Source organism: Carassius gibelio, chromosome B19, assembly GCF_023724105.1.
Source record: "Carassius gibelio isolate Cgi1373 ecotype wild population from Czech Republic chromosome B19, carGib1.2-hapl.c, whole genome shotgun sequence".
Classification (NCBI taxonomy): Eukaryota; Metazoa; Chordata; class Actinopteri; order Cypriniformes; family Cyprinidae; genus Carassius; species Carassius gibelio.
The window spans coordinates 4443019-4460551 of record NC_068414.1 but is presented as its reverse complement, the minus strand read 5'-3'; the positions used below and the strand labels follow the sequence as shown (position 1 = coordinate 4460551).

The window sequence follows — 17533 nt, the reverse complement described above, 5'->3', positions numbered from 1 at the left end:
TCACGGTCTCCGCTGTGTTTCTGGGCCATAGAGGTCCTTTCTAGGTGTTGATCCACCATCTTCTCTGGATACGGACTGGATCCGAGTGACTGAAGCGGATACAGACTGGATCTGGTGGCTACGGTGACCTCGGAATAAGGGATTTCTTTAAAATACTTTTTTTTTCATATAAGATTTTATCCAACTTTTCAGATAGAGGCATGAGAAAGAGATTGCCTTGATTGGGCTTTTGGTTATTGGTGGACCGAGAGGACTTTTTTGAGTTTTACTCCTCCCTTTTGGAGTGGGGGGGGGGGGGGTGCTGACGAAACACATGTGGGCTGGCATTGTCACCCTTGATGACCCTTGGCGAGCGTAGTAGTTTAACAGAGGCAGCGCACAGGCCCGAGGGTTTGGAGACACAGCTCGAGTTTCTCTTCATTGTCGCATAAATCTTTCGCCTTTTACTAAAAATTTCCGTGGAGGGGAACTTTTGAGAGTGACCTGTATTTTTGGGTGCTCTGCTCACAGCAGAGCTACATCGAAATGTCAAGAGCAGAATCAGTTTGACCGTCCGGCAGCATGCTGCGAGAGGGCTTGCCACTGGTTGTCGTCTGAATAGGCACTCTCTGCGTTTGACCACTTCGTGTTTATTTAGCCGGATGGGAAGGCAGCGCTTTCTTGTACGTGACGGGATGCAAATTCTTGAAGGCTCTCTTTAGTGACGGGTCCAAACAAAGATCTCATCTGCTCCTCTAGCCCTATCGGCGACTCGTGCACTTCGAGCCTTCTTAGTGACGGCGCAAGTTGCTGACTGCGTTGGTGGTATAGTGGTGAGCATAGCTGCCTTCCAAGCAGTTGGAGAGAACAGTGCGCATGTCCTTTGGCTCGGGCTGACGTCGAAGCAGAACTCCCTCTGTGACCTGTGCCTCCACCCAAAACTTTTGGATGGAATAATTTCGGATGGACCCATCATTAGCTGAAGTCGCATAACACTTGGAACACTACCCGTAGCAGGGGTCATTGTTTGGACTCTTTTTTTTTTTTTTTTTTTTTTAATTGCGCTTTAAACAAAAAGTATTGCGTCAATGCAACTGAACAACATTAATTAGGAACACAGTGCGTCAAAAAGCAAAATGACAGTTAAAGGCATTTCGTTATTGAACTCTTTGATGACATCATTCAGCTAAGTTCAGTTTAAATAGTATCTGTGCAATAATTTGCAATCAAGTCAACTATATCGCTGTACATGAAGTGTCCCCAGCTCCGCCTGCCAGAAGCGACAGAGGGAAGAAACCAAAACTCGATCGGTGAAAGGATGGAGAAAAAACCCGGTGAGAAACCAGGCTCAGTCGGGGAGACAGTTCTCCCCTTGTCAGACGAAACCAGTAGATCAGCTCCAGGCTGCAGGAATGTCAGACTGTGCAGAAGAATCATCTGTTTCCTGTGGTCTTGTCCAGGTGGTCTTTACAGGGGATTTGTATCTGCGGCTCATCTAGTTGTCACGGTCTCCGCTGTGTTTCTGGGCCATAGAGGTCCTTTCTAGGTGTTGATCCACCATCTTCTCTGGATACGGACTGGATCCGAGTGACTGAAGCGGATACAGACTGGATCTGGTGGCTACGGTGACCTCGGAATAAGGGATTTCTTTAAAAGACTTTTTTTTTCATATAAGATTTTATCCAACTTTTCAGATAGAGGCATGAGAAAGAGATTGCCTTGATTGGGCTTTTGGTTATTGGTGGACCGAGAGGACTTTTTTGAGTTTTACTCCTCCCTTTTGGAGTAGGGGGGGGGGTGCTGACGAAACACATGTGGGCTGGCATTGTCACCCTTGATGACCCTTGGCGAGCGTAGTAGTTTAACAGAGGCAGCGCACAGGCCCGAGGGTTTGGAGACACAGCTCGAGTTTCTCTTCATTGTCGCATAAATCTTTCGCCTTTTACTAAAGATTTCCGTGGAGGGGAACTTTTGAGAGTGACCTGTATTTTTGGGTGCTCTGCTCACAGCAGAGCTACATCGAAATGTCAAGAGCAGAATCAGTTTGCCCGTCCGGCAGCATGCTGCGAGAGGGCCTGCCACTGGTCGTCGTCTGAATAGGCACTCTCTGCGTTTGACCACTTCGTGTTTATTTAGCCGGATGGGAAGGCAGCGCTTTCTTGTACGTGACGGGATGCAAATTCTTGAAGGCTCTCTTTAGTGACGGGTCCAAACAAAGATCTCATCTGCTCCTCTAGCCCTATCGGCGACTCGTGCACTTCGAGCCTTCTTAGTGACGGCGCAAGTTGCTGACTGCTGACTGCGTTGGTGGTATAGTGGTGAGCATAGCTGCCTTCCAAGCAGTTGACCCGGATTCGATTCCCGGCCAACGCATGTCCTTTGGCTCGGGCTGACGTCGAAGCAGAACTCCCTCTGTGACCTGTGCCTCCACCCAAAACTTTTGGATGGAATAATTTCGGATGGACCCATCATTAGCTGAAGTCGCATAACACTTGCAACACTACCCGTAGCAGGGGTCATTGTTTGGACTCTTTTTTTTTTTTTTTTTTTTTTTTTTAATTGCGCTTTAAACAAAAAGTATTGTGTCAATGCAACTGAACAACATTTATTAGGAACACAGTGCGTCAATAAATCTACTGACTTCCGCCTGCGTTGGTGGTATAGTGGTGAGCATAGCTGCCTTCCAAGCAGTTGACCCGGGTTCGATTCCCGGCCAACGCATGTCCTTTGGCTCGGGCTGACGTCGAAGCAGAACTCCTTCTGTGACCTGCCACTCCAACCAAACATTTTGGATGGATCATTCGGAAGACGAAAAGAACCAGCTCTCCCCGTCGGGGAATCGAACCCCGGTCTTCCGCGTGACAGGCGGAGATACTGTCCACTATACTAACGAGGAGCCGTGCATGCTGCCGTTTCCCCCCCAACTGACGGCACTGCACTGACATAACTAAACAATGCATGGCTTCTTCTGACGCAGACCCAGCCCTAGCACCGTAAAATTTCTGATGGACCCATCATTAGCTGAAGTCGCATAACACTTGGAACACTACCCGTAGCAGGGGTCATTGTTTGGACTCTTTTTTTTTTTTTTTTTTTTTTAAATTGCGCTTTAAACAAAAAGTATCGCGTCAAGGCAACTGAACAACATTAATTAGGAACACAGTGCGTCAAAAAGCAAAATGACAGTTAAAGGCATTTCGTTATTGAACTCTTTGATGACATCATTCAGCTAAGTTCAGTTTAAATAGTATCTGTGCAATAATTTGCAATCAAGTCAACGATATCGCTGTACATGAAGTGTCCCCAGCTCCGCCTGCCAGAAGCGACAGAGGGAAGAAACCAAAACTCGATCGGTGAAAGGATGGAGAAAAAACCCGGTGAGAAACCAGGCTCAGTCGGGGAGACAGTTCTCCCCTTGTCAGACGAAACCAGTAGATCAGCTCCAGGCTGCAGGAATGTCAGACTGTGCAGAAGAATCATCTGTTTCCTGTGGACTTGTCCAGGTGGTCTTTACAGGGGATTTGTATCTGCGGCTCATCTAGTTGTCACGGTCTCCGCTGTGTTTCTGGGCCATAGAGGTCCTTTCTAGGTGTTGATCCACCATCTTCTCTGGATACGGACTGGATCCGGGTGACTGAAGCGGATACAGACTGGATCTGGTGGCTACGGTGAACTCGGAATAAGGGATTTCTTTAAAATACTTTTTTTTTCATATAAGATTTTATCCAACTTTTCAGATAGAGGCATGAGAAAGAGATTGCCTTGATTGGGCTTTTGGTTATTGGTGGACAGAGAGGACTTTTTTGAGTTTTACTCCTCCCTTTTGGAGTAGGGGGGGGGGTGCTGACGAAACACATGTGGGCAGGCATTGTCACCCTTGATGACCCTTGGCGAGCGTAGTAGTTTAACAGAGGCAGCGCACAGGCCCGAGGGTTTGGAGACACAGCTCGAGTTTCTCTTCATTGTCGCATAAATCTTTCGCCTTTTACTAAAGATTTCCGTGGAGGGGAACTTTTGAGAGTGACCTGTATTTTTGGGTGCTCTGCTCACAGCAGAGCTACATCGAAATGTCAAGAGCAGAATCAGTTTGACCCTCCGACAGCATGCTGCGAGAGGGCTTGCCACTGGTCGTCGTCTGAATAGGCACTCTCTGCGTTTGACCACTTCGTGTTTATTTAGCCGGATGGGAAGGCAGCGCTCTCTTGTACGTGACGGGATGCAAATTCTTGAAGGCTCTCTTTAGTGACGGGTCCAAACAAAGATCTCATCTGCTCCTCTAGCCCTATCGGCGACTCGTGCACTTCGAGCCTTCTTAGTGACGGCGCAAGTTGCTGACTGCTGACTGCGTTGGTGGTATAGTGGTGAGCATAGCTGCCTTCCAAGCAGTTGACCTGGATTCGATTCCCGGCCAACGCATGTCCTTTGGCTCGGGCTGACGTCGAAGCAGAACTCCCTCTGTGACCTGTGCCTCCACCCAAAACTTTTGGATGGAATAATTTCGGATGGACCCATCATTAGCTGAAGTCGCATAACACTTGCAACACTACCCGTAGCAGGGGTCATTGTTTGGACTCTTATTTTTTTTTTTTTTTTTTTTTTAAATTACGCTTTAAACAAAAAGTATTGTGTCAATGCAACTGAACAACATTTATTAGGAACACAGTGCGTCAAGAAAGCTACTGACTTCAGCCTGCGTTGGTGGTATAGTGGTGAGCATAGCTGCCTTCCAAGCAGTTGACCCGGGTTCGATTCCCGGCCAACGCATGTCCTTTGGCTCGGGCTGACGTCGAAGCAGAACTCCTTCTGTGACCTGCGACTCCAACCAAACATTTTGGATGGATCATTCGGAAGACGAAAAGAACCAGCTCTCCCCGTCGGGGAATCGAACCCCGGTCTTCCGCGTGACAGGCGGAGATACTGTCCACTATACTAACGAGGAGCCGTGCATGCTGCCGTTTCCCCCCCAACTGACGGCACTGCACTGACATAACTAAACAATGCATGGCTTCTTCTGACGCAGACCCAGCCCTAGCACCGTAAAATTTCTGATGGACCCATCATTAGCTGAAGTCGCATAACACTTGGAACACTACCCGTAGCAGGGGTCATTGTTTGGACTCTTTTTTTTTTTTTTTTTTTTTTAAATTGCGCTTTAAACAAAAAGTATCGCGTCAAGGCAACTGAACAACATTAATTAGGAACACAGTGCGTCAAAAAGCAAAATGACAGTTAAAGGCATTTCGTTATTGAACTCTTTGATGACATCATTCAGCTAAGTTCAGTTTAAATAGTATCTGTGCAATAATTTGCAATCAAGTCAACGATATCGCTGTACATGAAGTGTCCCCAGCTCCGCCTGCCAGAAGCGACAGAGGGAAGAAACCAAAACTCGATCGGTGAAAGGATGGAGAAAAAACCCGGTGAGAAACCAGGCTCAGTCGGGGAGACAGTTCTCCCCTTGTCAGACGAAACAGGTAGATTAGCTCCAGGCTGCAGGAATGTCAGACTGTGCAGAAGAATCATCTGTTTCCTGTGGTCTTGTCCAGGTGGTCTTTACAGGGGATTTGTATCTGCGGCTCATCTAGTTGTCACGGTCTCCGCTGTGTTTCTGGGCCATAGAGGTCCTTTCTAGGTGTTGATCCACCATCTTCTCTGGATACGGACTGGATCCGGGTGACTGAAGCGGATACAGACTGGATCTGGTGGCTACGGTGACCTCGGAATAAGGGATTTCTTTAAAAGACTTTTTTTTTCATATAAGATTTTATCCAACCTTTCAGATAGAGGCATGAGAAAGAGATTGCCTTGATTGGGCTTTTGGTTATTATAGGCACTCTCTGCGTTTGACCACTTCGTGTTTATTTAGCCGGATGGGAAGGCAGCGCTTTCTTGTACGTGACGGGATGCAAATTCTTGAAGGCTCTCTTTAGTGACGGGTCCAAACAAAGATCTCATCTGCTCCTCTAGCCCTATCGGCGACTCGTGCACTTCGAGCCTTCTTAGTGACGGCGCAAGTTGCTGACTGCGTTGGTGGTATAGTGGTGAGCATAGCTGCCTTCCAAGCAGTTGGAGAGAACAGTGCGCATGTCCTTTGGCTCGGGCTGACGTCGAAGCAGAACTCCCTCTGTGACCTGTGCCTCCACCCAAAACTTTTGGATGGAATAATTTCGGATGGACCCATCATTAGCTGAAGTCGCATAACACTTGCAACACTACCCGTAGCAGGGGTCATTGTTTGGACTCTTTTTTTTTTTTTTTTTTTTTTTTTTTTAATTGCGCTTTAAACAAAAAGTATTGTGTCAATGCAACTGAACAACATTTATTAGGAACACAGTGCGTCAATAAAGCTACTGACTTCCGCCTGCGTTGGTGGTATAGTGGTGAGCATAGCTGCCTTCCAAGCAGTTGACCCGGGTTCGATTCCCGGCCAACGCATGTCCTTTGGCTCGGGCTGACGTCGAAGCAGAACTCCTTCTGTGACCTGCCACTCCAACCAAACATTTTGGATGGATCATTCGGAAGACGAAAAGAACCAGCTCTCCCCGTCGGGGAATCGAACCCCGGTCTTCCGCGTGACAGGCGGAGATACTGTCCACTATACTAACGAGGAGACGTGCATGCTGCCGTTCCCCCCCCCAACTGACGGCACTGCACTGACATAACTAAACAATGCATGGCTTCTTCTGACGCAGACCCAGCCCTAGCACCGTAAAATTTCTGATGGACCCATCATTAGCTGAAGTCGCATAACACTTGGAACACTACCCGTAGCAGGGGTCATTGTTTGGACTCTTTTTTTTTTTTTTTTTTTTTTAATTGCGCTTTAAACAAAAAGTATTGCGTCAATGCAACTGAACAACATTAATTAGGAACACAGTGCGTCAAAAAGCAAAATGACAGTTAAAGGCATTTCGTTATTGAACTCTTTGATGACATCATTCAGCTAAGTTCAGTTTAAATAGTATCTGTGCAATAATTTGCAATCAAGTCAACGATATCGCTGTACATGAAGTGTCCCCAGCTCCGCCTGCCAGAAGCGACAGAGGGAAGAAACCAAAACTCGATCGGTGAAAGGATGGAGAAAAAACCCGGTGAGAAACCAGGCTCAGTCGGGGAGACAGTTCTCCCCTTGTCAGACGAAACCAGTAGATCAGCTCCAGGCTGCAGGAATGTCAGACTGTGCAGAAGAATCATCTGTTTCCTGTGGTCTTGTCCAGGTGGTCTTTACAGCGGATTTGTATCTGCGGCTCATCTAGTTGTCACGGTCTCCGCTGTGTTTCTGGGCCATAGAGGTCCTTTCTAGGTGTTGATCCACCATCTTCTCTGGATACGGACTGGATCCGAGTGACTGAAGCGGATACAGACTGGATCTGGTGGCTACGGTGACCTCGGAATAAGGGATTTCTTTAAAAGACTTTTTTTTTCATATAAGATTTTATCCAACTTTTCAGATAGAGGCATGAGAAAGAGATTGCCTTGATTGGGCTTTTGGTTATTGGTGGACCGAGAGGACTTTTTTGAGTTTTACTCCTCCCTTTTGGAGTAGGGGGGGGGGGTGCTGACGAAACACATGTGGGCTGGCATTGTCACCCTTGATGACCCTTGGCGAGCGTAGTAGTTTAACAGAGGCAGCGCACAGGCCCGAGGGTTTGGAGACACAGCTCGAGTTTCTCTTCATTGTCGCATAAATCTTTCGCCTTTTACTAAAGATTTCCGTGGAGGGGAACTTTTGAGAGTGACCTGTATTTTTGGGTGCTCTGCTCACAGCAGAGCTACATCGAAATGTCAAGAGCAGAATCAGTTTGCCCGTCCGGCAGCATGCTGCGAGAGGGCTTGCCACTGGTCGTCGTCTGAATAGGCACTCTCTGCGTTTGACCACTTCGTGTTTATTTAGCCGGATGGGAAGGCAGCGCTTTCTTGTACGTGACGGGATGCAAATTCTTGAAGGCTCTCTTTAGTGACGGGTCCAAACAAAGATCTCATCTGCTCCTCTAGCCTTATCGGCGACTCGTGCACTTCGAGCCTTCTTAGTGACGGCGCAAGTTGCTGACTGCTGACTGCGTTGGTGGTATAGTGGTGAGCATAGCTGCCTTCCAAGCAGTTGACCCGGATTCGATTCCCGGCCAACGCATGTCCTTTGGCTCGGGCTGACGTCGAAGCAGAACTCCCTCTGTGACCTGTGCCTCCACCCAAAACTTTTGGATGGAATAATTTCGGATGGACCCATCATTAGCTGAAGTCGCATAACACTTGCAACACTACCCGTAGCAGGGGTCATTGTTTGGACTCTTTTTTTTTTTTTTTTTTTTTTTTTTTAATTGCGCTTTAAACAAAAAGTATTGTGTCAATGCAACTGAACAACATTTATTAGGAACACAGTGCGTCAATAAAGCTACTGACTTCCGCCTGCGTTGGTGGTATAGTGGTGAGCATAGCTGCCTTCCAAGCAGTTGACCCGGGTTCGATTCCCGGCCAACGCATGTCCTTTGGCTCGGGCTGACGTCGAAGCAGAACTCCTTCTGTGACCTGCCACTCCAACCAAACATTTTGGATGGATCATTCGGAAGACGAAAAGAACCAGCTCTCCCCGTCGGGGAATCGAACCCCGGTCTTCCGCGTGACAGGCGGAGATACTGTCCACTATACTAACGAGGAGACGTGCATGCTGCCGTTTCCCCCCCAACTGACGGCACTGCACTGACATAACTAAACAATGCATGGCTTCTTCTGACGCAGACCCAGCCCTAGCACCGTAAAATTTCTGATGGACCCATCATTAGCTGAAGTCGCATAACACTTGGAACACTACCCGTAGCAGGGGTCATTGTTTGGACTCTTTTTTTTTTTTTTTTTTTTAATTGCGCCTTAAACAAAAAGTATTGCGTCAATGCAACTGAACAACATTAATTAGGAACACAGTGCGTCAAAAAGCAAAATGACAGTTAAAGGCATTTCGTTATTGAACTCTTTGATGACATCATTCAGCTAAGTTCAGTTTAAATAGTATCTGTGCAATAATTTGCAATCAAGTCAACGATATCGCTGTACATGAAGTGTCCCCAGCTCCGCCTGCCAGAAGCGACAGAGGGAAGAAACCAAAACTCGATCGGTGAAAGGATGGAGAAAAAACCCGGTGAGAAACCAGGCTCAGTCGGGGAGACAGTTCTCCCCTTGTCAGACGAAACCAGTAGATCAGCTCCAGGCTGCAGGAATGTCAGACTGTGCAGAAGAATCATCTGTTTCCTGTGGTCTTGTCCAGGTGGTCTTTACAGGGGATTTGTATCTGCGGCTCATCTAGTTGTCACGGTCTCCGCTGTGTTTCTGGGCCATAGAGGTCCTTTCTAGGTGTTGATCCACCATCTTCTCTGGATACGGACTGGATCCGAGTGACTGAAGCGGATACAGACTGGATCTGGTGGCTACGGTGACCTCGGAATAAGGGATTTCTTTAAAATACTTTTTTTTTCATATAAGATTTTATCCAACTTTTCAGATAGAGGCATGAGAAAGAGATTGCCTTGATTGGGCTTTTGGTTATTGGTGGACCGAGAGGACTTTTTTGAGTTTTACTCCTCCCTTTTGGAGTGGGGGGGGGGGGGGGTGCTGACGAAACACATGTGGGCTGGCATTGTCACCCTTGATGACCCTTGGCGAGCGTAGTAGTTTAACAGAGGCAGCGCACAGGCCCGAGGGTTTGGAGACACAGCTCGAGTTTCTCTTCATTGTCGCATAAATCTTTCGCCTTTTACTAAAGATTTCCGTGGAGGGGAACTTTTGAGAGTGACCTGTATTTTTGGGTGCTCTGCTCACAGCAGAGCTACATCGAAATGTCAAGAGCAGAATCAGTTTGACCGTCCGGCAGCATGCTGCGAGAGGGCTTGCCACTGGTTGTCGTCTGAATAGGCACTCTCTGCGTTTGACCACTTCGTGTTTATTTAGCCGGATGGGAAGGCAGCGCTTTCTTGTACGTGACGGGATGCAAATTCTTGAAGGCTCTCTTTAGTGACGGGTCCAAACAAAGATCTCATCTGCTCCTCTATCCCTATCGGCGACTCGTGCACTTCGAGCCTTCTTAGTGACGGCGCAAGTTGCTGACTGCGTTGGTGGTATAGTGGTGAGCATAGCTGCCTTCCAAGCAGTTGGAGAGAACAGTGCGCATGTCCTTTGGCTCGGGCTGACGTCGAAGCAGAACTCCCTCTGTGACCTGTGCCTCCACCCAAAACTTTTGGATGGAATAATTTCGGATGGACCCATCATTAGCTGAAGTCGCATAACACTTGGAACACTACCCGTAGCAGGGGTCATTGTTTGGACTCTTTTTTTTTTTTTTTTTTTTTTAATTGCGCTTTAAACAAAAAGTATTGCGTCAATGCAACTGAACAACATTAATTAGGAACACAGTGCGTCAAAAAGCAAAATGACAGTTAAAGGCATTTCGTTATTGAACTCTTTGATGACATCATTCAGCTAAGTTCAGTTTAAATAGTATCTGTGCAATAATTTGCAATCAAGTCAACGATATCGCTGTACATGAAGTGTCCCCAGCTCCGCCTGCCAGAAGCGACAGAGGGAAGAAACCAAAACTCGATCGGTGAAAGGATGGAGAAAAAACCCGGTGAGAAACCAGGCTCAGTCGGGGAGACAGTTCTCCCCTTGTCAGACGAAACCAGTAGATCAGCTCCAGGCTGCAGGAATGTCAGACTGTGCAGAAGAATCATCTGTTTCCTGTGGTCTTGTCCAGGTGGTCTTTACAGGGGATTTGTATCTGCGGCTCATCTAGTTGTCACGGTCTCCGCTGTGTTTCTGGGCCATAGAGGTCCTTTCTAGGTGTTGATCCACCATCTTCTCTGGATACGGACTGGATCCGAGTGACTGAAGCGGATACAGACTGGATCTGGTGGCTACGGTGACCTCGGAATAAGGGATTTCTTTAAAAGCCTTTTTTTTCATATAAGATTTTATCCAACTTTTCAGATAGAGGCATGAGAAAGAGATTGCCTTGATTGGGCTTTTGGTTATTGGTGGACCGAGAGGACTTTTTTGAGTTTTACTCCTCCCTTTTGGAGTAGGGGGGGGGTGCTGACGAAACACATGTGGGCTGGCATTGTCACCCTTGATGACCCTTGGCGAGCGTAGTAGTTTAACAGAGGCAGCGCACAGGCCCGAGGGTTTGGAGACACAGCTCGAGTTTCTCTTCATTGTCGCATAAATCTTTCGCCTTTTACTAAAGATTTCCGTGGAGGGGAACTTTTGAGAGTGACCTGTATTTTTGGGTGCTCTGCTCACAGCAGAGCTACATCGAAATGTCAAGAGCAGAATCAGTTTGCCCGTCCGGCAGCATGCTGCGAGAGGGCCTGCCACTGGTCGTCGTCTGAATAGGCACTCTCTGCGTTTGACCACTTCGTGTTTATTTAGCCGGATGGGAAGGCAGCGCTTTCTTGTACGTGACGGGATGCAAATTCTTGAAGGCTCTCTTTAGTGACGGGTCCAAACAAAGATCTCATCTGCTCCTCTAGCCCTATCGGCGACTCGTGCACTTCGAGCCTTCTTAGTGACGGCGCAAGTTGCTGACTGCTGACTGCGTTGGTGGTATAGTGGTGAGCATAGCTGCCTTCCAAGCAGTTGACCCGGATTCGATTCCCGGCCAACGCATGTCCTTTGGCTCGGGCTGACGTCGAAGCAGAACTCCCTCTGTGACCTGTGCCTCCACCCAAAACTTTTGGATGGAATAATTTCGGATGGACCCATCATTAGCTGAAGTCGCATAACACTTGCAACACTACCCGTAGCAGGGGTCATTGTTTGGACTCTTTTTTTTTTTTTTTTTTTTTTTTTTTAATTGCGCTTTAAACAAAAAGTATTGTGTCAATGCAACTGAACAACATTTATTAGGAACACAGTGCGTCAATAAATCTACTGACTTCCGCCTGCGTTGGTGGTATAGTGGTGAGCATAGCTGCCTTCCAAGCAGTTGACCCGGGTTCGATTCCCGGCCAACGCATGTCCTTTGGCTCGGGCTGACGTCGAAGCAGAACTCCTTCTGTGACCTGCCACTCCAACCAAACATTTTGGATGGATCATTCGGAAGACGAAAAGAACCAGCTCTCCCCGTCGGGGAATCGAACCCCGGTCTTCCGCGTGACAGGCGGAGATACTGTCCACTATACTAACGAGGAGCCGTGCATGCTGCCGTTTCCCCCCCAACTGACGGCACTGCACTGACATAACTAAACAATGCATGGCTTCTTCTGACGCAGACCCAGCCCTAGCACCGTAAAATTTCTGATGGACCCATCATTAGCTGAAGTCGCATAACACTTGGAACACTACCCGTAGCAGGGGTCATTGTTTGGACTCTTTTTTTTTTTTTTTTTTTTTTTAAATTGCGCTTTAAACAAAAAGTATCGCGTCAAGGCAACTGAACAACATTAATTAGGAACACAGTGCGTCAAAAAGCAAAATGACAGTTAAAGGCATTTCGTTATTGAACTCTTTGATGACATCATTCAGCTAAGTTCAGTTTAAATAGTATCTGTGCAATAATTTGCAATCAAGTCAACGATATCGCTGTACATGAAGTGTCCCCAGCTCCGCCTGCCAGAAGCGACAGAGGGAAGAAACCAAAACTCGATCGGTGAAAGGATGGAGAAAAAACCCGGTGAGAAACCAGGCTCAGTCGGGGAGACAGTTCTCCCCTTGTCAGACGAAACCAGTAGATCAGCTCCAGGCTGCAGGAATGTCAGACTGTGCAGAAGAATCATCTGTTTCCTGTGGACTTGTCCAGGTGGTCTTTACAGGGGATTTGTATCTGCGGCTCATCTAGTTGTCACGGTCTCCGCTGTGTTTCTGGGCCATAGAGGTCCTTTCTAGGTGTTGATCCACCATCTTCTCTGGATACGGACTGGATACGGGTGACTGAAGCGGATACAGACTGGATCTGGTGGCTACGGTGAACTCGGAATAAGGGATTTCTTTAAAAGACTTTTTTTTTCATATAAGATTTTATCCAACTTTTCAGATAGAGGCATGAGAAAGATATTGCCTTGATTGGGCTTTTGGTTATTATAGGCACTCTCTGCGTTTGACCACTTCGTGTTTATTTAGCCGGAGCCTTCTTAGTGACGGCGCAAGTTGCTGACTGCGTTGGTGGTATAGTGGTGAGCATAGCTGCCTTCCAAGCAGTTGGAGAGAACAGTGCGCATGTCCTTTGGCTCGGGCTGACGTCGAAGCAGAACTCCCTCTGTGACCTGTGCCTCCACCCAAAACTTTTGGATGGAATAATTTCGGATGGACCCATCATTAGCTGAAGTCGCATAACACTTGCAACACTACCTGTAGCAGGGGTCATTGTTTGGACTCTTTTTTTTTTTTTTTTTTTTTTAATTGCGCTTTAAACAAAAAGTATTGTGTCAATGCAACTGAACAACATTTATTAGGAACACAGTGCGTCAATAAAGCTACTGACATCTGCCTGCGTTGGTGGTATAGTGGTGAGCATAGCTGCCTTCCAAGCAGTTGACCCGTGTTCGATTCCCGGCCAACGCATGTCCTTTGGCTCGGGCTGACGTCGAAGCAGAACTCCTTCTGTGACCTGTGACTCCAACCAAACATTTTGGATGGATCATTCGGAAGACAAAAAGAACCAGCTCTCCCCGTCGGGGAATCGAACCCCGGTCTTCCGCGTGACAGGCGGAGATACTGTCCACTATACTAACGAGGAGCCATGCATGCTGCAGTTTCCCCCCCAACTGACGGCACTGCACTGACATAACTAAACAATGCATGGCTTCTTCTGACGCAGACCCAGCCCTAGCACCGTAAAATTTCTGATGGACCCATCATTAGCTGAAGTCGCATAACACTTGGAACACTACCCGTAGCAGGGGTCATTGTTTGGACTCTTTTTTTTTTTTTTTTTTTTTTTTAAATTGCGCTTTAAACAAAAAGTATTGCGTCAATGCAACTGAACAACATTAATTAGGAACACAGTGCGTCAAAAAGCAAAATGACAGTTAAAGGCATTTCGTTATTGAACTCTTTGATGACATCATTCAGCTAAGTTCAGTTTAAATAGTATCTGTGCAATAATTTGCAATCAAGTCAACGATATCGCTGTACATGAAGTGTCCCCAGCTCCGCCTGCCAGAAGCGACAGAGGGAAGAAACCAAAACTCGATCGGTGAAAGGATGGAGAAAAAACCCGGTGAGAAACCAGGCTCAGTCGGGGAGACAGTTCTCCCCTTGTCAGACGAAACCAGTAGATCAGCTCCAGGCTGCAGGAATGTCAGACTGTGCAGAAGAATCATCTGTTTCCTGTGGACTTGTCCAGGTGGTCTTTACAGGGGATTTGTATCTGCGGCTCATCTAGTTGTCACGGTCTCCGCTGTGTTTCTGGGCCATAGAGGTCCTTTCTAGGTGTTGATCCACCATCTTCTCTGGATACGGACTGGATCCGGGTGACTGAAGCGGATACAGACTGGATCTGGTGGCTACGGTGAACTCGGAATAAGGGATTTCTTTAAAAGACTTTTTTTTTCATATAAGATTTTATCCAACTTTTCAGATAGAGGCATGAGAAAGAGATTGCCTTGATTGGGCTTTTGGTTATTATAGGCACTCTCTGCGTTTGACCACTTCGTGTTTATTTAGCCGGATGGGAAGGCAGCGCTTTCTTGTACGTGACGGGATGCAAATTCTTGAAGGCTCTCTTTAGTGACGGGTCCAAACAAAGATCTCATCTGCTCCTCTAGCCCTATCGGCGACTCGTGCACTTCGAGCCTTCTTAGTGACGGCGCAAGTTGCTGACTGCGTTTTTGGTATAGTGGTGAGCATAGCTGCCTTCCAAGCAGTTGGAGAGAGCAGTGCGCATGTCCTTTGGCTCGGGCTGACGTCGAAGCAGAACTCCCTCTGTGACCTGTGCCTCCACCCAAAACTTTTGGATGGAATAATTTCGGATGGACCCATCATTAGCTAAAGTCGCATAACACTTGCAACACTACCTGTAGCAGGGGTCATTGTTTGGACTCTTTTTTTCTTTTTTTTTAATTGCGCTTTAAACAAAAAGTATTGTGTCAATGCAACTGAACAACATTTATTAGGAACACAGTGCGTCAATAAAGCTACTGACATCCGCCTGCGTTGGTGGTATGGGGTGAGCATAGCTGCCTTCCAAGCAGTTGACCCGGGTTCGATTCCCGGCCAACGCATGTCCTTTGGCTCGGGCTGACGTCGAAGCAGAACTCCTTCTGTGACCTGCGACTCCAACCAAACATTTTGGATGGATCATTCGGAAGACGAAAAGAACCAGCTCTCCCCGTCGGGGAATCGAACCCCGGTCTTCCGCGTGACAGGCGGAGATACTGTCCACTATACTAACGAGGAGCCGTTTATGCTGCCGTTTCCCCCCCAACTGACGGCACTGCACTGACATAACTAAACAATGCATGGCTTCTTCTGACGCAGACCCAGCCCTAGCACCGTAAAATTTCTGATGGACCCATCATTAGCTGAAGTCGCATAACACTTGGAACACTACCCGTAGCAGGGGTCATTGTTTGGACTCTTTTTTTTTTTTTTTTTTTTTTAAATTGCGCTTTAAACAAAAAGTATTGCGTCAATGCAACTGAACAACATTAATTAGGAACACAGTGCGTCAAAAAGCAAAATGACAGTTAAAGGCATTTCGTTATTGAACTCTTTGATGACATCATTCAGCTAAGTTCAGTTTAAATAGTATCTGTGCAATAATTTGCAATCAAGTCAACGATATCGCTGTACATGAAGTGTCCCCAGCTCCGCCTGCCAGAAGCGACAGAGGGAAGAAACCAAAACTCGATCGGTGAAAGGATGGAGAAAAAACCCGGTGAGAAACCAGGCTCAGTCGGGGAGACAGTTCTCCCCTTGTCAGACGAAACCAGTAGATCAGCTCCAGGCTGCAGGAATGTCAGACTGTGCAGAAGAATCATCTGTTTCCTGTGGACTTGTCCAGGTGGTCTTTACAGGGGATTTGTATCTGCGGCTCATCTAGTTGTCACGGTCTCCGCTGTGTTTCTGGGCCATAGAGGTCCTTTCTAGGTGTTGATCCACCATCTTCTCTGGATACGGACTGGATCCGGGTGACTGAAGCGGATACAGACTGGATCTGGTGGCTACGGTGAACTCGGAATAAGGGATTTCTTTAAAAGACTTTTTTTTTCATATAAGATTTTATCCAACTTTTCAGATAGAGGCATGAGAAAGAGATTGCCTTGATTGGGCTTTTGGTTATTATAGGCACTCTCTGCGTTTGACCACTTCGTGTTTATTTAGCCGGATGGGAAGGCAGCGCTTTCTTGTACGTGACGGGATGCAAATTCTTGAAGGCTCTCTTTAGTGACGGGTCCAAACAAAGATCTCATCTGCTCCTCTAGCCCTATCGGCGACTCGTGCACTTCGAGCCTTCTTAGTGACGGCGCAAGTTGCTGACTGCGTTTTTGGTATAGTGGTGAGCATAGCTGCCTTCCAAGCAGTTGGAGAGAGCAGTGCGCATGTCCTTTGGCTCGGGCTGACGTCGAAGCAGAACTCCCTCTGTGACCTGTGCCTCCACCCAAAACTTTTGGATGGAATAATTTCGGATGGACCCATCATTAGCTAAAGTCGCATAACACTTGCAACACTACCTGTAGCAGGGGTCATTGTTTGGACTCTTTTTTTCTTTTTTTTTAATTGCGCTTTAAACAAAAAGTATTGTGTCAATGCAACTGAACAACATTTATTAGGAACACAGTGCGTCAATAAAGCTACTGACATCCGCCTGCGTTGGTGGTATGGGGTGAGCATAGCTGCCTTCCAAGCAGTTGACCCGGGTTCGATTCCCGGCCAACGCATGTCCTTTGGCTCGGGCTGACGTCGAAGCAGAACTCCTTCTGTGACCTGCGACTCCAACCAAACATTTTGGATGGATCATTCGGAAGACGAAAAGAACCAGCTCTCCCCGTCGGGGAATCGAACCCCGGTCTTCCGCGTGACAGGCGGAGATACTGTCCACTATACTAACGAGGAGCCGTTTATGCTGCCGTTTCCCCCCCAACTGACGGCACTGCACTGACATAACTAAACAATGCATGGCTTCTTCTGACGCAGACCCAGCCCTAGCACCGTAAAATTTCTGATGGACCCATCATTAGCTGAAGTCGCATAACACTTGGAACACTACCCGTAGCAGGGGTCATTGTTTGGACTCTTTTTTTTTTTTTTTTTTTTTTAAAATGCGCTTTAGACAAAAAGTATTGCGTCAATGCAACTGAACAACATTAATTAGGAACACAGTGCGTCAAAAAGCAAAATGACAGTTAAAGGCATTTCGTTATTGAACTCTTTGATGACATCATTCAGCTAAGTTCAGTTTAAATAGTATCTGTGCAATAATTTGCAATCAAGTCAACGATATCGCTGTACATGAAGTGTCCCCAGCTCCGCCTGCCAGAAGCGACAGAGGGAAGAAACCAAAACTCGATCGGTGAAAGGATGGAGAAAAAACCCGGTGAGAAACCAGGCTCAGTCGGGGAGACAGTTC

General features: G+C 47.2%; 6 non-coding genes across 6 annotated transcripts; all 6 read left to right on the top strand.

Moving 5' to 3' along the window:
- The first annotated feature begins 401 nt into the window (after window positions 1–401).
- LOC127980992 (U5 spliceosomal RNA) lies at window positions 402–517 on the top strand. The gene has a single exon (XR_008159987.1). It is a non-coding gene; the product is annotated as a U5 spliceosomal RNA (small nuclear RNA).
- Window positions 518–1879: 1362 nt separating this feature from the next.
- Window positions 1880–1995, top strand: LOC127980053 (U5 spliceosomal RNA). The gene has a single exon (XR_008159094.1). It is a non-coding gene; the product is annotated as a U5 spliceosomal RNA (small nuclear RNA).
- Window positions 1996–3922: 1927 nt separating this feature from the next.
- On the top strand, window positions 3923–4038 carry LOC127980052 (U5 spliceosomal RNA). The gene has a single exon (XR_008159093.1). It is a non-coding gene; the product is annotated as a U5 spliceosomal RNA (small nuclear RNA).
- Window positions 4039–7637: 3599 nt separating this feature from the next.
- On the top strand, window positions 7638–7753 carry LOC127980051 (U5 spliceosomal RNA). The gene has a single exon (XR_008159092.1). It is a non-coding gene; the product is annotated as a U5 spliceosomal RNA (small nuclear RNA).
- A 1929-nt stretch (window positions 7754–9682) lies between these two features.
- Window positions 9683–9798, top strand: LOC127980050 (U5 spliceosomal RNA). Its single transcript, XR_008159091.1, has one exon. It is a non-coding gene; the product is annotated as a U5 spliceosomal RNA (small nuclear RNA).
- A 1360-nt stretch (window positions 9799–11158) lies between these two features.
- Window positions 11159–11274, top strand: LOC127980049 (U5 spliceosomal RNA). Its single transcript, XR_008159090.1, has one exon. It is a non-coding gene; the product is annotated as a U5 spliceosomal RNA (small nuclear RNA).
- Window positions 11275–17533: the final 6259 nt, after the last annotated feature.